This window comes from Hemicordylus capensis, chromosome 6 (genome assembly GCF_027244095.1).
Source record: "Hemicordylus capensis ecotype Gifberg chromosome 6, rHemCap1.1.pri, whole genome shotgun sequence".
Taxonomy (NCBI): domain Eukaryota; kingdom Metazoa; phylum Chordata; class Lepidosauria; order Squamata; family Cordylidae; genus Hemicordylus; species Hemicordylus capensis.
Genome location: NC_069662.1, coordinates 165,410,076 through 165,432,650, shown reverse-complemented (window position 1 = coordinate 165,432,650; position 22,575 = coordinate 165,410,076). Strand labels below are relative to the sequence as shown.

General features: G+C 47.6%; 1 protein-coding gene across 3 annotated transcripts in view; it reads left to right on the top strand.

Moving 5' to 3' along the window:
* The window catches only part of GJC2 (gap junction protein gamma 2), an 85,364-nt gene that overhangs the window by 47,532 nt on the left and 15,257 nt on the right, over positions 1 to 22,575 (top strand). The gene's annotated exons all lie outside the window — the stretch shown is intronic.

Sequence of the window (22,575 nt, the reverse complement as noted above, 5' to 3'; positions counted from 1 at the left end):
TTTTGATGAGGCTGTTTTATGCGGGGGTTGAGGGCAAAACTGCTAAAGAATGTGTCTACTAGCAGCGGGTGGGCCTGCTTTGGGCATGTCAGACCCCTTCCTTCCTTCCAGCATTCATAGATGCTCATTCATGAAAATATATATACCCTCGTTCGGGATGGAAAAACTGGCTTTGAATTGGGTGCAAGTTTCATTTCCGTGCTAAGACCATGGACTGAATGATACAGGATTTTAGTTTTTTCTGTCTTTGTTTTTACAGCTGTGCGCTCTCTTGCTCTCTCTCTCTCCCTCTCATCCTTTCTTTTCTCTCTCCAGACCGACTTGTAACAGCATAGTTGTTTCTGCCGTATTTCCATGTTAGAATCAGAAAGTCCCCCTGCTGGATCCAGTAAAACCTGCACTTCTGCCAAGTGTCAGGGGCTCAAGTTTGAGGTTTGTTTGGGGAGCCTTGTCTGCAAGCAGAGGAATGAGGTGGGAGACCCTACTGAGCCCCTTCAGGTGTGGGATACCGTTTGCTGGCTCTCTCCCCACATGAAGCAACTCCCTGAAAGAAGCACAGGAGTGGGGGAGTTTCTAGCCCAGCCTTCTCCCTGCGGTGCTGTGCTAGTTTGCTATTTGCCGGGAGCCATTCCCCCCCCCCAATTCAATTTTTATTAATTTTAACAGTAGTAATATTATCATTCATTGCAAATAGACACAAAAAGGTGGACTTCCGGCACACATCTCTTTGTGAATCAACTATAAAATTTACCCTTGCTATAATAATTCAAAACATAAATTCAAACCCTTACAAACATAACTAGTCTACCCAACCTGCTGTTTTTTTACTAAATTTCAAACCCTGCTGTAAAGTCCATAGTAGGAAAGTAATTCTTTAAATACAACAAGAATGGTCTCCAATCTTCTTTAAAACATTCCAAGTTTTCTTTAGCCGGGAGCCATTTTTTAACGTTGTTTTCAAAAATGTGGTTCTCCCCCATCCACACTCTGAAGTGGTAGAGTCCTGTCCAGGGTTTGTCCAGCTTGAACTTCCGGATGGTTTTGGCCGACAGTTCATCATCCCTAGTCACAGTGGCGAGGCCATCGTGGGTGGGGATGATGAGAGTTGTAGTCCCGTAACATCGGGGGACCCTGGTTAGAAAACTCCTGGAATAATCTGCTCTGCCACCTCATGTTACTGCCTGTATGGCTCTCCACCTGAGTGCAGTTGGGATGTGCATGGAACCAGCTGACCGGACCAGACTCGAACCTGACTGGGCCAGTTTGGTTCGGGCCGGGAGGATTTGCAGACCCCCCCCCCCAAAAAAAACTTTTAAAAATGTCACTTACTCCTCTGGGGGAGTTGTTGGAGGTGGTGGGTGGGGTCTGCGAAGGTCCCCCCTCCCCCACCAGCCTCAATGCAGCCCAAACCAGCCCATTTGGCTGGCTCTTCAGCCCATTTGAGCCTTTCCCCTCAGCGCAGTGGCCAGTTTGGAGGCCACCGCGCCTGCACAATTGGCCTCTGAGAGGCCTGGCATGACCCAAGCCTCTCAGAGGCCTATTGTGCAGGCGCGGCGGCATCCATAATGGCCACCACACCGAGGGGGAAGGCCCGAATGGGCTGAAGAGCCGGCCGAATGGTCAGATTCAGGCCGGTGGGGGGAGAGGGAACCTCCAGACCCACCACTACCTCCAACAACTCCCCCAGAGGGGGTAAGTCACATTAAAAAATTTTTTTGAGTGGGGGGAAGTCTGCGAACCCCCGAACAGTCAGGGGGTGCTCGGTCTGGGGTTGGACCAAACAGAGTGGTTCGGTTCAAGCCTGGACCATCGAACTGAACCGGCTCGACGTCGAATCTGTTCGACGTCAAGCCCGTTTGCACATCCCTAGTTTGCACATTCCCGTTTGCACATCACGCAGTGGGGGCACTTTCCTGTCTCCAGCCCAAGACCATGGAAGGTGCCGAAGCAGAGCCTCATATGGGGTTTCCTCAAGAGGCAGCCTCCTCTTCCTCCTCCTCGCCTCCTGTTTCACCTATATCACATTGACAAGACAGAAGAGTTCAAACCTTGCAGACCGAAGATGGAGTCTTAGGTGCCAGTGCATAGCTGGCCAATGTCAGCTGACCATCAGCTTGGTGTGGTCATGTGACCCCTCTTGTTCTATAAAGCCCTTCCCGCTAGGCCAGGGGTTTGCAGCCTTGGGTCCCCAGATGGTGTTGGACTACAGCTCCCATCATCCCCAGCCACAATGGCCCTTGGGGATCTGGGAATGATGGGAATTGTAGTCCAACATCATCTGGGGACCCAAGGCTGCAAACCCCTGGCCTAGGCTAGCCTGGCCATCTGAGCTACTGGCTCAAGTCGCCTCCCTCAGCCTGAGGGCTGCTTACCCTCGAGGACTGTCCTGGAGCCTCCAGGAGTTGGTATCGGTCGCCACAAAGCCATCTTTGAGATATTAATGGCTTGATAACCCCCTTCTCCTTGCAGAGCTTGAAAGGGGCACAAGAGGAGGCCATTGGCAACTTTCCTGCACCAGAGGTGAGGCCATCCTTGGCCACTCACCTCAAGCATCACAATACCTTGGCCTCCTTCTGCTCAGCTGTGAGTCTCTGACCCTAACCAACCTGCCCTCCTTCCTACTGCCTCTGGCCTCCCGTTTCTTCTAGTCTTCCCATGCCGTTTTAGCCCCTAGCCAAGGTGTGGCCACTTGCCAGCCAACAAGGACAATCTGGTCTTGGCGGGTAGCTCGGCTATTTATTTGTTTAGGGCCCAAAACAAAACGAAAAAAGCAAGATGGCAAGTCTGTGGTGGTTCGGGTTTTTTAAAAAAGTCAGTGAACAGATCAGTTTTGTGTTGAGTTCCACTTCTGGGCTTACCAAAAGCCACCGGGCGACAGTGGTCCCTCTAATGTTTTTCATCTCTGTGTGGAATAAGTTTTGTTCTGGGCAGCAGCATCAAGGCACTGTGTGCGCACCTGCATTCAGAATGGGGCCTCCCCGATTCAATCTGAGCAGGATCTAAAATGAATTGAGCGGACATCCGAAAACTTGTGAGGCATGCACATGCCTTAGAGGGAACAGTGCTTTATCTCCTGGCTGCACAATCGGACTTGCGGTAGGCTCCGTCCCTCGGGGCCCTGCCCGATATCTAAAGTCAGTGCTCCAGTGCGGAAAAGAGTGGGGTGCTCTTTTGTGTTTTGTGTTCAGGTGTGTGCACAGATCAGACCTCACGGTCTGCCATGCAGAAGTCCTGCCTCCTTGCTGGCTGCTGAGGCTCCATAGCCCACACCTGTGGGCTGTGATGTACCCATGCCCAGCCCCAGCACGTGAGCAGTCAACCCTTCTGACGCTTGGGTGGTCGGAGACATCTATGTAAACACTTCCAGGAAGCTCCTGGCTCATTTGCTCCTGCGTCCTGCTCTCTGGCACATCATCAGACTTGCCATCCAGCTGTGAGTGCCTGAGCGGAGCTCCTCAACAACCTGCAGTCTCTCTCCCGAACTGCTTGTCCCACCAGCTCACAGGAGAAGGTACCGTACCACGTGGAGGCTCCTCCAAGGCTCCAGTGAATTGGTGCTGGAGAGGAAGCCTCCCGCAAGGAGGAAAGGGGCGACTTTTGGGAAACAATCATTTGGCCCATGCTAGCTACTAGGGAGCCTTTTCCTGACGATTTCTTGTCGCAAGGCTAGGCTTGAATGTTCCATTCAGCTTTCCCTTGAACTTTGAGGGCATTTTTCTAAACTATAGTTTGTATCCAAAAGGTTTGGATCTGGTACCGTCCTAAGCTTTTCATTTTAAGGAGGAAAATTCGTTTACGGATAACAAACGCGCACAGAGAGTCTTTGTGTGTGCCTCTCTCTCCCTCTCCCTCTTTCCCCCTCTGTATCTTCTGCCCACTCATCTCTTTTTTTAATCTCTCTATCTAATTTAATATATTCATATAAGATAGATGCAATAAGGATATATGCAAGACTTGGATTTTGATGCAGAGAGGGAGGTGTGTGTGTGTGTGTGTGTGTGTGTGTGTGTGTGTGTGTGTGTGTGTGTGTGTGTGTGTGAGAGAGAACATATGGATATGTCTATATTGCAATTATCTATACTATATCATTATGGAGGGTAATGATCCTGATAAACCTAAACTAGCTTGCCTAGCTTTAATTGTGTCAGATCTTCCCATCTCTGAGAGATGCTCAGAGGAAGATGGGCTTGATTCATTTAAATAAGTCACATTCAGATGCACAGAGCATTGTGATTTTTAATTTTTGAGGGGCTCATGGCTCCCTTGTCCCCCCGCTTAAAGTTTTATAAAACGTATCCATGCCCACCAGTGCATATGACACCTTTGCAAAGCCACCTAGGCAAGCATAGAGAGGTCCCTGCTCCCAGAAGTTTGAAATCTAATGTAGACAATGGAGGAAATGAGAGAGAAAGGAGGGAGGGAAGATGCCACTGCGTGTACGTAAATGTCGGTTGCACCACTGGGAATGAGCATTAAGAGGATAAGCCAAAGGCCAAGTGAGGTGGTGGGCTTTGAGGAGGGCTTAGAAGGAAGCAGGAGCAGTGGGGTCACTTCAGTTCCTCAGAAGATCTTGTTCTGGTCCTAGCAGTGTGGGTTGTAGTTTGGTGAGGTTCTTGGGAGTTTTCTGTAAGAGATCCCAAGGCACTCCTTCACCCACTCCAGAAACAGAGTTCTCAGGATTCTCAACATTGGGTCCCTAGACGTTATTGGACTTCAGCTCCCATAATCCCCTACCATAGGCCACTGGGGCTGGGGATTATGGGAGTTGAAGTCCAGTAACATCTGGGGACCCAACGTTGAGAATCCCTGCCCAGATCATTCAACTCCTGTAGTTTTAAATCTCTGGTGTGGGAACGGCTAGTTCCATAGACAAGTTGGCCAACATCCTGGCCAACGATGAGCTTGTGCAGGGATGTTGTGCCAGCTCAAGACTGCTGAGCTAGCTGGTTGTGCTAAGGCTGGAGCTTGAATTCCAGGCTAGCACTGCACTCTTGTGCAAGCATGTTTGAGCTGGTACAACAGGTGTGCAACCTGTAGCACACCCCGGATTTTAAAAGGAAACTTCTGCGCAATGGAGTAGTTCGATGTGGCCATCCTGCACAGAGCAGGGGGCTAGACTGGAAGACCTCTGAGGTCCCTTGCAACTCTAACATTCTGTGATTACAGCTCTTACATTCTTGCACCAGTGCAGCTCTGTTCAAGTAGGCTGTTAGCCGTTGCCTCTAGACTGAGGCCCTTGGAGCAGTTGTTGAGAGGTCTAAGGCAGCGTGGCCATCAGCATTCCCTCTAACAGGGATTCCCAGATGTTGTGGCCTACAACTCCCAGAATCCCCAAGCAAAAGCCATTGCCACTGGGGATTTTGGGAGTTGGAGTCAACAGCATCTGGGACTCCCTGTTCAAGGGAGTACTGGTGGCCCTCCTGAGACTCTTCAGCTCCTGTTGAACTACATCATTCCAATAACGGTGGGTGGGGATGATGGGAATTGTAGTCCAGCACCATATGGAGAGCCTCAGGCTGGCCACTCCTGGTGTAAGGCAGTGGAGCTTAAATTAGGCGAAGAAGCCATTTCTGGTGCCTCTTGCCCTTTTAGATGGCCTTGAAAGGACTAGGATTGGGGGGAACCCCACCGTCAGCCCATGCTGAAGAAGCAATCCACTTCTCGCTTTAAGTTAAGCAGAAAAGGAGCTTGCCTCTTTGGCAAGCCTGTTTTTTTCCAGAGGCACCTGGACAGTCACTGTTGGAAACAGGAGGCTGGAGATGGACTCTTGTTCTGATGTGGCAAGACAATTCTTCAGCTCTTAGTTTTCATCTGGGTGGGTGTTCATTGGTTTGTGACTACTTACTGTATTTACCTGAATCCAATACTAGGTTTCCCCCCAAGTTCTTTTCATGTTATCCTTTGGGGTAAATAAGGGTACCTGTATTTTTAAAGGGCTCATCTTAAATTCAGAGTTGTCTTGTGTTCAGGTAAATACGGGTATATATATTTTAAAAAAACAACAACAAACTTTACAGCATACAGTAAACATTAGAAAATTGCATTCAGCAAAATAATGTACAAAAATGGATCTGAATGGTCTGGGGCTGGGAGTGGGGTCAGGTGCAGTATTCCAGGAGTTACAACTTCAGCTATGTAACTGCTTGATATTTGTCTGCAAGAGTGGTGTGGGGCATACAGTGTATTCAGAAATTGGTTACTAATCCCGACTGTTCTATTTTGTGGCATCAGGGTCAAACTAGATAGGATGGTGCTATGATAGATCTGCGTGCTAGATTTTCTGCAGTCATGAAGAAAATGGAGTGGTGGTGAAAGGCCGCACTGAAGGACAAAAGGTGTGTGTGTGAGATGACCTCCCCCAGGGGTGGTTTATCTACCCACAGCTTCTCTTCCCAGGCATTTTTCTCCCAGAAGCGAGTCTGACTGAGAGAAAAGTGTCTGGAAGAAAAAGGAATGAAGGATAGTATCTTCTGAAAAGGGGAGGGTAATTCCTGGGGTGTACACTATTTCATTTATAGCAAATATAGCTTTTGCTCTAAATCCCCAGATGAGAGCATTAAGGACCTTACCTTAATGTCCTTATCTTAAAGACCACCTGCATCCATGTAAATCACCCAGAGACGCATGTTTTGGGCGGTATTGAAATATTTTAAATAAATTAAATAAAACTTACTTGGACTTTGAAGCCATCCTCACCGGCCCTGCTCTCTAGCCCATCCTGTATTCATTTGGCAGAGGTAGGGGCAGGGCTTGTTCTGTGGTGGCACCGCAGTTCTGGAATGTTCTCCCTGAGGATATCTGCCAGACCCCCTCTTCAGCTGTGTTCAGTGAAAATGCTTCTCTTCTGCAAAGCCCTTAACTCAGGGCTACTCAAACTTAGGTCCCCAGATATTGTTGAACTACATCTCCCATCATTGCTGGCCATGATGACCAAATGTCTTTGTGGCTGGGGATGGTGGGATTTGTAGTCCAACAGCATCTGGGGAACCAAGGTTGCTCTAGTCTGCTCATTGGATGACTTACCATTTCTAGTGTTAAGCGAGAGGCAGGAAAGCTTTACTCGTCTCTCCACTTTTCTCACACCATACATAGTTTCCTAAACTTCTGTCACGTTCTTCCCTGGGTTATCTTTTTTTGTTGTTGTTCTAAACTCAATGAAATCTCCAAAATTGTTTTAGCCTTTGCCCTTATGGAAGGTGTTTCGACCGCCTGAACATTTTGGTTGCTATTCGCTATCAGTTGGGATGCTCATTGTTGTTATTTATACATATGGAATATAAGGCATGTGGGAACCCTTTGGTTTCAGATTATCGTTCACCAGATGAAAGGGCTTCCTTGCCTAGTTCTGGAGGTGTTGCGACGTCAGTTTTGGAAACAAATTCTGTGACTTAGTAATTAATTATGCCAGCCCTTGTTAAATGGTTCTAATTGCTCTTTGGATGGCTTTGTTTGTCAGTGCAGAAGCTAGTGGCTTGGTTTACACAACCATTCAAATCTAGGTTTAATGTGGGTTACCAACATTAGTGTGATTGTATGGTCCGGTGCCGAGGTGGTTTATGACCCAAGATAAATCTGAGATTCCTGCCTTGGTCTGGGTTCACACAATCACTCTCATATCAGCAACCCACATTAAACCTAGATTTGTACGATTATGTGAAGCAAACCTTTTGTGTGCTCTTTTGAGGAATCCCCCAGGTGTTTCTTGGTATCATACCCCATATCACCCTTTTCTGCCTTAAAGGAGTGCCCATCCACCCTGAGCTTATTAAGTGATCCTAACAAGTGGTTGGTCTGTTTGTCTAGTTGGGCTCCCAGACTGTTGCTGCAGGGAGAAAAGGGTGCCGAGATATTCCATTTTGATTTATGCCATGTTTAAGGGCAGTTGGTACAAATGCATCAGATGCTTTTGTTTCCCTGTTCATCACCCTGCCGTCTCTTCTGCTTACAGCCAGGCCTTATTTGAAGTGGAAAAAGAGGGCTCCAGTGTGGATGCGTGCCTCTCTAATTTTTGCCTTCATGGTCTTCTGTTTCCCAGTCTCCTTATTTAGCTAGGTTTCCAATCCCATTGTACCCCACCCGCTGTGGGTGGCCAAGTGTCACAACATTTTCTAGACATGCAGGAACATTGCATGCATTTCTATATTTGTAAAATTCCTCAGAGAGGTGCAGGTGTAAAATTCCCCAGAGACGTAAGTTTTGGGCGATATAAAAATGTGTTAAATAACTAATAAATTTTAAAATTCTCATTATTTGTGAGAGTTCCATTCTTGCCAAATGTGTGAATATGGAAGCCATGAATAACAGAATTTTACCTCTATGGGGGTCCAGGGGTTAGGTTCCTACACATAAAAAATGACTAAAAAAGTGAGGAGGAGGCAGAAATAAGAGAAACAAAGTATAGTGCCTTGCTGTCTAGGTCTCAAGCAATGCCACCCCAAAACTCCAATTCCTCTGATTTTCTGCGAAGAAATTGTGGGAATTTTTTTTAAAGAGCCACAAAATGGTTCTGTACTGTAAAATAGCAGCCAGAAATGACATTGGCAGCCATTTCAGGGCCATTTCTGGCCACTCGAAACTGCAAATAGGCCAATTTTAGCGTATTTCTATCCAGAAACCGGGTCTCTGAGACCCGTCTGCAGATATGTGAAACTGCAGTTGTTGAAACCGTGGGTAATGAGGTCAGCCTGTATTTTCAAAATCAGGAAGCCACCACTTAGGGCAAAGTGGTTATGGATGCTGGGCATTAGCTGCCTCCAGGTAATTGATCTGAATAGAGCAGTTGCCTTCCTGCTGTCTGTGGGTCTAGAAATCAAGTAGACTAAGATTTGGGTTAGGCTCGAGTGACCTGAGTTACTTCTCTGTACATTTTCAGGGAACTGCTGTATCCCAGGTCTATTGGTTGTACCTTCTCTTTTGCCTTTAGATGGAGCCATAGTTCAGTGGAAGAAGCTAGGAAGCTGCCTTCTACTGAGTCAGACCCTTGGTCCATCTAGCTCAGTATTGTCTATCCAGACTGGCAGTGCATGCAGAAGACCCCAGGTTCAATCCCCAGCGTCTTCAGGTAGGATGAGGAGCCACTGCCTGTCAGAACCTTGATTCATCTAGGTCAGCACAGTCTGCTCTGACTTGGTATAAAGCAACTGCCCGTGTACATATGGTCTTCTGGTAATGGTTGGTGGTGCTAACTAAGGTCTTGCCAGCTTCTCTTGGCATCTGCCAAAGGATAATTTGCTTGGAGTTCAGGCTTCAGCTTCCAAGTTACACCTGCCCCTTATAAAGCCAGGCTGCATAAGTGTCACCGCTCACCACGGACTGGTTCACCTGAAAGAGGTGAGGTTAGCTCGCCAGAAACTTGGAGATGCCTGCTGCATGCTATGGGAGAGCGTCCCGTGAGAACTCACCATCTTGGATCAGTGCCACGGCCTGCCACGAACCAGGCCGGTTTGATTGCGAACTGCTTCGAGCCGGTTTGTCGATGGGTTCAGCTGAACCAGTTCGGGGGCCTGCGGTTTGGTCCAGATTCAGACCAAACCGCACCAACTGGTCCGTGTATGCCCCTAATTAGGAGGAATTTCCTCACTGTGAGATCTGTTTGATGGGAATAGTGTCTGCCTCTGGCAGTGTTGGGCTCTCCTTTGCTAGAGGTTCTTAGACAGAGGCTAAATGGCTGTCTGTCTGGGATGCTGTAGCAGATTCCTACTAGGAGCAGACTAGAAGACCTCCAAGGTCCCTTCCGACTCTAACATTCTGTGGTTCTGAATTGTTCAGGCCTGCAGTGGAGGCATCTAGCAGCTCTTGGTTGCCTTCATTCATCCACTATGGCTCAGGACTTTGGGTTATTGATAGAGCACTTGCCTTGCATATAGAAGGTCCCAGCTTCAGTCTCCAGACAGGTCTAGAGAAGACCCCAGTTTGAAACTCTGGAGAGCCACTGCCAGTCTATCTAAATAATACTGAGCCAGATGGACCAATGGCCTGACTCAGTAGAAGACAGCTTCCGATGTCCATCTGGGTAGGTAAAGCAACTGGCAGGTGGTTCCTGAACGTAAGTCAAGTTCTGTTGACCTGCTCTGTTACTGAGAAGCTCAGAAACTGTAGACTCAGGATGGAATACACCGTAACACCTGGCCAGGCTGCTTTCCCGCCAGTTGTGGGCATGCAAAGGCCAGTGACCAGCAAGTCCTCCTTCCTTTCTGAACATCTCCCTTCCCAAATGGCTGTCTTCCCTTCCCCACTGATGTTCTGTGCAGAACTTTCCATTGCTTTGTTCTTTTTTATGCTTCTGCTTCCTCCTCTTGGTGATTGTCTTGCTTCCTGATCCCACGGCCATGACCCCCCGCTGCCCATCCCTTTCACAGGTGCTGAAGACCCCTCCTCAATGGGGGCAGTCTAGGGGAGCAACTGTGAACAATGCCAAGCTGCCCTCCTTTCCCCACACACCCCTGATCTTTCCTCCCCCTCCCGTATCACTATTGAAACCTTTCTCGCTTCTGAACTCCAAAGAGAGCCATTTGTGCATATGGATCAGCCAGCGATGCCGGATGGACTTTGGCAGGCCCTCCCTAGCAGAGGATTCCGTTTCCTTCCATTCAGAAGGGTCTCCCATCATCCAGTCTCTGGCCCTACTTCATGAAAGAAAGAAAAGAAAAGTGGGGGAAGGCAGTAAAATGGAAAGAACTGGAAGCTTCCTGTTGTGAAGGTTTAGGGAGCCACAGTGGGGAGAATCAAAGTCAACCCTTGTTCTTGGAGCCACCTAGTGACCCCAGAGTTCTGAATGGTGCGTTATTATTTCTCTGTTTTTCTGCAGCCGCCTCAGGAAAGGGAAGCAAATTGAAAAGGATCTAATTGCTTAACGTGGCCTCTACCAGGCCCCTCTGACATTTTTATTCTAACTGTGCTGTTTTTGGAGAGGGAACAGACACAGAGCAGCGAGCCGCTTTCAAGTGGATGCCAAGGCAATCTCCGCTGATCCTCGGGCACCCTCCTTGCTGCTAGTATGCTTTGGGGGGCAGCTATGAGTCGGGGAAATGTCTCCTTCAAGGGTGGCCCAAGGTACTGCATTGTCCGAGGCGAGGTGCAAAAGGTTGCTTTGCCCCATGTCCCCGGTAGAGGCCAGTTCCCCTTCGAAACCAACTGGCTGTGAGTGTACATGGGCAAGGAGAGGAGATTGCCCACAGGCTCCTCTTCTCTCCTTGTGCTCCTTGTCAAGCTTGCAAAGGTGGGATTGGTCCCAAAGAACTGTTCCCATTGTGATGGTAGTGGGGGGCATCTTGCCGCCCTGCTGGTGCCCCCAAAATCTGCCACCCGAGGTCACTGCCTCACCTTGCCTCATGAAAGGACCGTCCCTGGTCTCCCTTGTCCTCAAAGAAACTTTGCCGGTACCATTGCTTGCCATTAACACTGCAAAAACAAAGGGCAGGTTTTGAGTCATTGACTTCATCCTGTGGCCCATTGTGACCACAGTCCACAGGTACTCTGTTGTGTGTACATGCTGTCTCAGCTACAAGGGCTTCCCCTTGGTTTTGGTGGCGAGGGAAAGCCTGTATGTGCTTTCCTTTGCATGTGCAGAACGACCCCCACCTCAGGATTTGCAGGAGCCCCTCTTGGGCTGCATTGGGTCAGGATGATGCTTGTCACCAAACTGGACCATTAGCTGGGTGTAACTAAGAACCTGATCCTATGCACTGCTCTGCTAGCAGTCAGGGGCTAGGTTCCTGAAGATGGCACCACACCACAGCTTGTACATGAATGCAGTGGGACCTACCCTCAGCCTCCTTCAGTTGTGAACATAGGAACATGGGTTGCTGCCTTATACCGAGTCAGGCCATTGGTCCATCTAGCTCAGTACTGTCTACACAGACTGGCAGTCACTTCTCCAAGGTTGCAGGCAGGAGTCTCTCTCAGCCCTATCTTGGAGATGCTGTCAGGGAGGGAGCCTGGAACCTTCTGCTCTTCCCAGAGTGGCTCCATCCCCTAAGGGGATGGGGAATATCTTACAGTGCTTACACATATAGTCTCCCATTCAAGTGCAAACCAGGGTAGACCCTGCTTAGCAAAGAGGACAAGTCATGCTTGCTACCACAAGACCAGCACTATTTATGGTCGCTTGTGTTATACCACCAGAATTGTGGATAAGACACTGACTGGGTTGTTTCAAGTCAGCAGCTGATGTATTTGTCACATTTATTTATTTAGCTAGCTAGCCAGCAAGCATATTTGTATAGTGCCAACAACTCGTGTCTTTGGGTGGTTTACAATAAAACAACACAGGTTAAAACAAAATTAAAACAATTTGAGAACCATGATGGATTCTATGAATCTAATTAAAAGCCTGGATGAATAACCCTTTTAAAAACAGTCAGAGATGGAAAAGCTCTTACTGTATTTCTTCTAGGAGCACATTCTATAGCCTCAGGGCAGCAATGGAGAGGGACTTGGTTTTGATCTAGGTTATTATTAAAGTCAACGGCCAGACCAAACATCATTATAAACATACAATGAAGCAACATACCTATATCCAAAGTTAATACATAGCGAATAAATTGGCAACCATTGAAATTATTAACAATAATTAACTTATCAATAGAACCGGAGAATTAGTACGTTAACGTATTAATAAATTGATTAATCAGTAATCTCTTCCAAATTCTGCGGGGAACTACACAAAATCTAGCAATATCAAGAGAAATTTCAGATCGTTGATCTGAAAGGAGGAGAACAACATAAAAATCGTTAGATCTCCCTGGATGCTTATTCAGAATAGGAACAATCAGTTCTTGAGGGATATCCTGATTGAATTGACAACAAAAAAGAACATGGTTCACTGATTCAACGTCCAAATCTCCACATAGACCAGTCTATTCCTAGAGAGGATATTATGGAATGTAGCCACCAGACAAGCTGGTGGCAGCTGCAGACGGACCTCCCCAGATGATCTGAGTAGGCGACAGGAGAAGGTGTTCTCTTCATTTATATCCTGGTCTTCCTTCAAAGAGCTATGGTTAGAAGGTTTCCAAGTTCTCTCCCATCCAGGTACTGACCAGGCCCTGGCCTGTTTAGTGTCAGAGATGGCACTAAAGGAGGCTTAAACACCAGCCTCTCCTGATGGTCAGTTCAAAGAGAGATTTTCCTGGGTGAATAGCTCAGACTTGGGGTGGTGATGTCCAATGAACAGAACATCCATCCAACCCCTTCCGGCTATGGCTCTCCTGGGTGGGTATAGCTCGGACTAATGCTGCCAGTGTAGAAATTTCCAGGGCTGTGTGTGCTTTTTAAAAAGAAAGGCAGTCAAAGTTCTGTGCCCGGCCAACATTAATTCTGCAGCAAGGAAACCAGAGATCTTCAGTCTGCCTAAATTAAATTAATTGGATTTCCGTTGTAGCCAGTCATACAAAATGTAGCATCTAGCTGCAAGTAGAAGGATGTGAGTATTAACTGAAGAGTGATGGACTAGAGAGAGAGAGGATATCCCAGCAAGACACTGACCCGGGCTTCCATCCTTGAGCCCTCTTCCTGCTGTGCAAAGACTTCTTACCTCAACTCTTGCCACCATAGGTTCACCCCCACCCCTCTAATGAGTGTTTATTGGCTGGGCTTGCAAGCTTCCCTCTGAAATGCTAGGTTTGCTGCCTGCCAGACCAAATATTTGTCCAGTGTTTAATGGCATCCCTGCTATTTTGCATTGCTCTGCATACAAATAAATGAAATGCTATATTTTTGTGGTTCCTGCAATAAACTTTAGGGTTGTGTGTGTTGGCAAAACATTCCAGAAATACCCTAGGCCAGGGTTCTCAGACTTGGTTCCCCAGCAGTGTTCCCTGTAACAGTGGTCCCCAGATGTTGTAGACTACATCTCCCAGCATTTCCAGCCGCAGTGGCCTCTGGCTAAGGATTATGGGAGTTGTAGTCAACGACGTCTGGGAATTCCTGCTACAGGGAACACTGGTCCCCAAATGTTGCTTGTTGGACTGCAGCTCCCATCATCTGCTTTGGCCATTGTTGCTGGGGATGATAGGCATTGTAGTCCAATATCATCTGGGGATTCAAGTTTGAGAATTCCTGGTCTAGACCTTTTTGATAAGTGCTTATTAAACTTCTGATAACTGGAGCACCCTTTAAAAGAGAGAGAGAAAGCAACATAGTTGTTTTCACAGTTGCAACCACCCTGAGCCATTTTTGGAAGGGCAGTATAGAAATAGAATAAATAATAAAAATAAATAATAGTTAAAATGGGCGGCAAGCATCATCTTCATACCCTGGAAGATTTTCTTTTTAGAGTAGGTATATAAGAATAGGATTACCCAGGCGTTTAATTAAATATTGTTTTTAAGAGTTTTAGCATTGTTTTAAAATGTTTTAGAATTTGAGTTGTTGTAATGTTTTACTTTTACTATATCGTTTATTTTGTTTTAACTAATGTTTTAGCTTTTTGTTTGTTTGCTTGTTGTAAACTTCCCAGAGACATGAGTTTTGGGTGGTATAAAAAGATGTGATGTAAGATAAGATAAGATAAAATAAAATAAAGGCTTGCCCCCCAAGAATCATGTGACTTATATTCAGGGAGGAGGCTAAAGATATTCAGATTTCCTTTGCTTCTCTTGCAGAAATACAGTTCCCAGGATTCCCTGGGGAGAGGGTATACACACTAAAGGGAGAGAGACATATAGAGTAAAAAATTAAAAGTGAGCCTCATGTTGTAAGTTACTCTAGGTGTGGTTCAAAAAAGGGGTTGGTTTTTTTGAACCACATGAAATGGAATGGCTAAGCTGTCTGCACAGGAATATAGGAAGCTGCCATATTCTGAGTCAGACCCTAGGTCCATCTAGCTCAGTATTATCTAGCCAGACTGGCAGTGGCTTCTCCAAGGCTGTAGGCAGGAGTCCCTCTTAGCCCTGTCTTGGAGATTCTGCCAGGGAGGGAACCTGGAAACTGCTGCATGGCAGCAGCCAAGTGCTCTTCTCAGAGTGGCCCCTTCCCCTCAGGGGAATATCTTTCAGTGCTTACCGGCAGTCTTCCATTCAAATGCAAGCCAGGGCGGACCCAGCTTAGCAAAGGGAACAATTCCTGCTTGCTACTACAAGACCAACTATCATCTCCTTATATAGCCTAATACCCATACTTGGTTATTTATTTATAAAATAAATACCATACTTGGTTGCTGCCTTATCAGTAATTTAATCTGGTATTACTGTACTTAATTCAACAATTTTTACAGTAAATTCCAGCGATTATCATTGCCAAAGTATTCCAGTATTTCTATATAGACAGACATCATAATTGTTTCAGATCTGATTTATCTGGCTCTGCAAAACATAAAAAAAAAACACCCCACCATCATAAATCAGATGGTGGATTTTTTTTCTTTGTTTTGCAGAGCCGGCCTATTTAGAATGGACTAGCAAAGTGCAACTTTTCAGGGCTACTCTGTTTAATTAGCTTCCTCCTTGTGGCTTCTGGCTCTTAATTGCTTCCTGTTCAGTGCAGGTGGCATTAATGCTGAATTGCCCCTTAGCTAATCAGTTCCTGTTCCCCATAAAGGTAAAGTGTGCCATCAAGTAGGTGTCAACTCCTGGCGCCCACAGAGCCCTGTGGTTGTGTTTGGTAGAATACAGGAGGGGTTTACCATTGCCATCTCCCACGAAGTATGAGATGAAACCTTTCAGCATCTTCCTATATCGCTGCTGCCCGATAGAGGTGTTTCCCATATTCTGGGAAACATACCTGTGGGGATTCAAACCGGCAGCCTCTGGCTTGATAGTCAAGTCATTTCCCCACTGCGCCATTAGGTGGCTTCTGTTCCCCATGGAAGGACTTTAATTGTTGGTTTCCTCTCTCTCTCTCCTCTTCTTAAATTATAAAAAGGTGTTGTTTTGCAACAAAAAGGGAGGGGGAATAAAGGAAACTAATAATTGAAGCCTTCTCATGTGGGGAATAGGAACTGACCCGTTAAGGGGCAATTAATCACAAATGCTATGCTGAAAAGGAAGCAATTAGAGGTAGAAGTCACAAGGAAAAAACTTCTAATTAAATTCAGGAGGGACCTTGCTGAAATGAACATACTTGTGAGTTTATATATGTATATATATGAACTTCGGTCACAGGGGCAGGTGTTGCTGGATCATGTTGTGGTATATTAACTGCTGCGTAGAAATGCTCTTTTAATTCTGCTTCCAGCTGATTGAGCGAAAGGGAGGCGTGCTGGTCTTGTGGTAGCAAGCATGAATTGTCCCCTTTGCTAAGCAGGGTCCACCATGGATTACATTTGATTGGGAGACTCCGTGTGTGAGCACTGTAAGATATTCCCCTTAGGGGGTGGGGCCACTCTGGGAAGAGCTCCTGCCTGACTGCGTGCCTGCAGAAGGTTTCCAGTTCCCTCTCTGGAATCTCCAAGATAGGGCTGAGAGAGAGACTCCTGCCTGCTAGAGATGTGCACAAAACCGGTTTGTGCACCAGTGGGCACGCAAATGACCTCTGTGCATGTGTGGAGTTCACTAAAATGGCCTGCACGCATGCATGGAGGCTTGAACTAGGTTGGAGAAGGCCCAAACCGGGCCGCCACTAGCCCTGGCTGTTCTGGGGGAGGCCCATGGGGGTGGGGGAGAGCCGCCCCTGTCGCCCACCTCCCCGTGGCCACTGCCAATGATAGTACTTGTAAGTACTAACTGACTCTCCTTCTGCTCCCTCTAGGCTTAGGGAAGCCTCACCGGATTCCCGGTTCGGTTCAGTTCGAACTTGGACTGGGCGAAGACATTCAGGTTTGACCTTGAACCTGTCGAGCTGAGCTGGCTTGAACTGAGCTGGCTCACGCACGCCTGCTGCCTGCAAGCTTGGAGAAGCCACTGCCCATCTGCGTAGACCAGGGATTCTCAAACTTGGGTCCTCAGGTGTTATTGGACTTCAGCTCCCATAATCCCCAGCCTCAGTGGCCTTTGGTTGGGGATTATGGGAGTTGAAGTCCAATAACACCTGAGGACCCAAGTTTGAGAATCACTGGTGTAGACAATACTGACCTAGATGGACCAATGGTCTGATTCCGTAGAAGGCAGGTTCCTATGTTCCTAGCAGCCCTAGAATGACCAAAATGCCAGGAACACAAGCCACCAGAAGTATCTTCTGTGGAAGCTCCACTGGGATTAAAGGGATCTCCATCCAAGCCCAGATGCTTTTGGTCATCTGCCTTTGGATTCAGAGGAGCTTGCGCGCAAGATGTTTCCTTTGGACTGCACCCCAGGAATTTTGGAATGTAAACACTCCAATAGAGCATACCCTGTCCATTCCTTTTTCTTTTTTATCTGCACGTGTCCTCCTGTATCTAGCAGAGATCATAACAGCTTTGTGTTTGAGAGGGAAGCAGCTCCCAAGACAATGGCTACGTCTGCCAGGAAGAGGCGAGTTCAGGAAATGCAGGAAGTTATTTAAGGAGGACACTGCAATTCTCCCAAGCACGTCTTTAGGTCTGAAAAATCTCGACTTCAGAGCCATTTTTAGAACACAGATGATGATGCCCCTGATAACGAGCTGCAGCCACAAACTATAATTCAGAAGCTGTGGTAAGGATCCCATAATCAGAAATACACATATTTCCCCCCAGCTTAGCAACCGCTCATTTAAGCAACAGTGCCGAGTATTTCTAACAAAGCATCAGAGCATCCCCAGAGCTGTTCTTGACAAGTTATTTTGTCCTTGGGTACAAATATTCAAGTTGAAAATATGCATGCATCATGTCAGTCATGAAGGGTTATACATGTGTTGTAGGGTTGTATCCTCTTTTAACATACACGGGAGCCAGAACATGACCCAGTTGCTGCTTCAGTGGATTTTACTTTTCTGTCACAGATTGTGGTGATGGTCATGGGCATCGGTGACATTGAAGTGAGATTAAGCACATTTATGGAGGGCAGGTCTATTAGCCATGATGCGTAAAAAGAACCTCCAGGTCGGAAGCAGTGTACCTCTGAATGTCAGTGGTTGGGGAACAAATGACAAGAGGGAGAACTGTTGCCTTTGTGTCCTGGGGGCATTCTGGTTGGTCACTGTTGGAAAGAGGTTGCTGAACTTGATGGATCTTCCAAGATCCAGCAAGGCTCTTCTTACCTTCTGAAAGGGAAAAGCTACATTTGAAGCATGCAAGGTCTTCATCATCATTGACATAACATAGATACCGAGGTCATTCTCACCACCATTAAACCGAGGGCCGGGAAAGGCAGGATTCTTCCCACCTTCTCCATATGGCCACCCGTGATCCTTCAGGCATGCTGCTCGCTTGTAGGGATTCGCACGAACCGAGGTTCAACACTGAACTGGTTCAGACAAGGTCTGGCACGGCGCATTCAGCACTGTGGGGAGATGAGCGGCGAGCAGGATTGTTTTTCAAAAGGAGAGCAGGCCCTTCCCTGCCCTCTGCCGCCACATGCAGTTTCCTGCTGTGGTGGATGGAGCTTGTCCTGAGAACCTGCGTGCTGGCACTACCGGCAGGTTCATGGGACAAGTGCCGCCGCCGCAGGTAGCTGCATGTGGTGATAGAGGGCAGGCAGGAGCCTGCTCTCCTAAAAAAAAAAAAAAAAAAAAAGATCCTGCTCACCATTCCCCTCCCCGTGGTGCCGAACCAGTGCAGGAACCTCAGTTCATGCGCATCCCTACAGGCGAGCGGCACAGCTGAACTTGGGTTCGTGCACATCCCTACTTGTCTGTGCATGTGATCGCAACTGCGGTGAGCAGCACAGCGATCTGTAGGCTTGGAAGATGAAGCCCGGCCTCCAGGAATCCCACAATGCACTGTTCAAGTAGCACAGTGGATTGTGGAGAAGCTAGAGGCTGGGCTGCTCCTACCACGGGCCTCTGCCGGCAGCTTGGCTTCCCACACGGCCGATAATGAGGGAGGGCACACATATTTGATCCTGTTTCACTTTTAGCCCTGTTAAAAAAATACCCAGGCTACGCAGCTGAGGAGCGCCGGGGTCGGTCCTGATCCTGGCGGTTCTCATGAGCAGCTCTTCCTGGGTAGGGCTGTGTTTAGCCCAGGTAGAGCTGGTCATGTGAACAGCCTCATTTTGTATTCAGATAGCCGTGCTTTCCGCTACAGTTGGGGAAGCAAGGACAAGTTTAATATTGTTCATTCATTGGTCTGTGTTTGGAATGTCACATGATCACTGTATGTGTGACACCATCAATCAAGTAACTGGGAAACAGCCAGTTATATAGCTGCCTTGAGCTGCTTGGGGGAAGGATGGAGTTCAAAATGTGGTTGATGATGATGATGCGCTGTTTGGTCCCACTTGAGGCCACCAAAACTAATTAAGTGGTTTTAGGCATGCAAGCCCTCCAGTTAAAAGCACTTCGTTGTTTCAGGATAATGAAATTATTCTGTCTTGCAGGGTGGTTTCAAAACCCTTCAGTATTTCAGTAATCCTTACAACTGCCCTGTAAGGCAGACCAGTAAAGATGATTGATAGAAAGCTTTGAACTCTGAAGATAGCACCTTTGTCAAGCTAAGTATGAGACTTCTGTTGCATCACTGCAGACTCAAAAGTTTTTCAAGAGGGCCCAAAAATGTATCTGGGAGAAGAGTAGAAGAGCCCAGTTAGGCGTGCTCCTGGTTTTCGGCCATGTGCTTGCAAACATTAAGAGAGGAGGTGGGGAGAATGATGGTGTGTGAGGCGGCAGCTGGGTAGGACAAGCGCGCCCTACCCAGATTCCATCCCCAGCTTTTTACCAAGGGAGGAGGAAAGCCATCTTGCCCGGCTGCCACCTCACACAGGATCATTCTCTCCACCTTCTACCTTAATGTTTGCAAGCATATTGCTGAAAACCAGGACCTACCCAGGCTGGGTGCTTCTCCTACCCCGCTGGCAGTCATGTGAGCAAGCTGTATGTATTTGGAGGACACCCCTGTTCCAAACTGTGTGTTAAGCGACAATGGTGCTCACTCTGTGATCTGGGTGGCTTCTTTTGAAAACAGAATGCTGGATTAGATGGGCCTTAGACTGGCCCAGTGAGGCAGTCCTTATGGATGCTGAGGTCTCGGAGAACGTAGTGTATCACTGTTTATCAGAATTACTGGGTGGAAGATCTCCCCTGAGGCCCTGCAGCTTCTTATCATCCAACTTAAAATTGTTATACTAGTACAGTCTGAAACAATGTGTCTTCTCACTTAGTTTCCTATCTGTCTAACATGACATCCTGTAGTGTCTTTTTCCATTTAAAGCTTTTGTCTCTCTCTTTTTGTCAGTGCTCCTCTCCCTCACTGCAGCTTCCTCCCTTCCATGTATTCATTTCTGTCTTTGTAAACTTGCTCTCTTTCCAGCCAGTTGTGTCTCCTGGATTGGGACTCCAGAGCCTGCTGGAATTCGACATGGCAAACTCCTGGAGACGCTAATAAGTTTTGGATTCAGGCCACTGGGTGGATTTCAGCACTTAATTGCCTTTCAGTCTTACATAGGTTTTGGATAAATGTCTCGAACTCTCTCTCGCTAGAATAATAGAATTCTAGGGGTATTCTAGTCCAGCCTCCTGCACAGTGCAGGAAATTCTGAGCGCCTGACATAAGGACAGCCCTGCTGGATCAGGCCCAAGAAGAGCCCATCTAGTCCAGCATCCCATTTCACACTGTGGCCCACCAGATGCCTCTGGGGAGCCCACAGGCAAGAGGTATGAGCATACCCTCTCTCCTGCTGTTGCTCCCCTGCAACTGGTACTCAGAGGCATCTTGCCTCTGAGGCTGGAGATGGCCCACAGCCACCAGACTAGTAGCCATTGATAGACCTGTCCACCATGAATTTGTCTAAGCCCCTTTTTAAAGCTTTTCAAGCTGGTGGCCATCACACATTCCATGGCAGAGAACTCCATAGATTAATTATGCGCTGTGTGAAAAAGTGCTTCCTTCTGTTGGTCCTAAAGTTCCTGGCCTTCGGTTTCATGGGATGATCCCTGGTTCTAGTGTTGTGAGAGAAGGATAAAAATTCCTCTCTGTCCTCTCTCTGTACTCCATGCATAATTTTATACACCTCTATCATGGATCCCCATAGTCACCTCTTTTTTAAACTAGAGCCTCAGATGCAGTAGCCTTGCCTCATAAGGAAGCTGCTCCAGGCCCCTGATCATCTGGGTTGCCCTCTTCTGCACCTTTCCCAGTTCTACAATCTCCTCCTTAAGATACGGTGACTAAAACTGTACGCCGTACTCCAAATGTGGTCGCACCATAGATTTGTATAAGGGCATTATAATATTAGCCGTTTTATTTTCAACCCCCTTCCTAATGATCCCTTGCATGGAATTGGCCTCTTTCACAGCTGCTGCACATTGAGTCGACATTTTCAACAAGCTGTCCACCATGACCTCAAGATCTCTCTCCTGGTCAGTCACTGACAGCTCAGATCGTATCAGCGTATATGTGAAGTTGTGGGTTTTTTGCCCCAATATGCATCACTTTACACTTGCTTATTTTGAATCTCATTTGCCATTTTGTCACCCATTCTCCGTCTGGAGAGATCCTTTTGGGGCTCCTCACAATCTGCTTTGGATTTCACTACCCTAAGTTAGTGTCATCTGCAAATTTGGGCACTTTTCTGCTTACCTCAACTTCTAGATCATTTATGAACAAGTTAAAGAGCACCAGTCCAAGTACAGATCCCCAGGGGACCCCACTTCTTACTTCCCTTAATTGCGAAAACTGTCCATTTATTCCTACCCTCTGTTTCCTGTCCTTCAGCTTGTTACCAGTCCACACATGAACCTGTCCCTTTATTCCATGACTGCTAAGTTTACTCAAGAGCCTTTGGTGGGGAACTTTGTCAAAAGCTTTTTGGAAGTCCACCATTAGCGGTGTGCAGAGAACTGGATTGGCCGGTCTAGTTCCAGGTCCAGGTTTGGCTGCCGGGCCAGTTCAGGACATTCCCTATACTGGGGAAGGGGGGGGGGCAAGAGAAAGGGTACTTTGTACCTTCTATGCAGATGGCAGAGGTGGCTGCAGCAGAGACAGCGGTGGCTGTGGTGGGGGCTCCTCCAAATCCCCCACTGGCCTCCCGAAGAACAGCCCAGGCCAGCTGTGGCCCAGTTCGGGCCTCCACAGATGTGTGGAGGCCAGAACCAAGCCACCACTGAGCTGGCAGCTTGGTAAAGGAGGGGGAGAGCACTTGGGGCTGTGCCAGGGAGGGCAGGCAGTGAAGAGCGGCGGCACTGGAAGCCACGCCGGCTGGGTGAGGAGCTTCTTCTCTCTCTTGCAAGCCCCCACCCAGCTGCCCCTTACCATTCTGAACCCCTGGTTTCGTCTGTGATCGAACCTCTGAGCCCCGGCCCTGGCTTGAGGTGAACCAAGTTGGAACGAACTGTTTGTGCACACCGGCCCGACTGGCCATTGTTGGAGCTACACTGCCTGTTGAATTTTGACTAGTGGATGGTTGGTAAAGGAAAGGAAAGTTGGTAAAGGAATAGTTCATTGACAGGGTTTTATACCAACTCCCTGACAGAGCACTAAATAAACACAGGCCTGCAGAAGTGTTTCTCCTAGTCTAAGCTGGGGCAAAGTTGTTGGAATCTGGAGGCTGGACTGTATTTAAAGGATAGTGCATAATACATTCA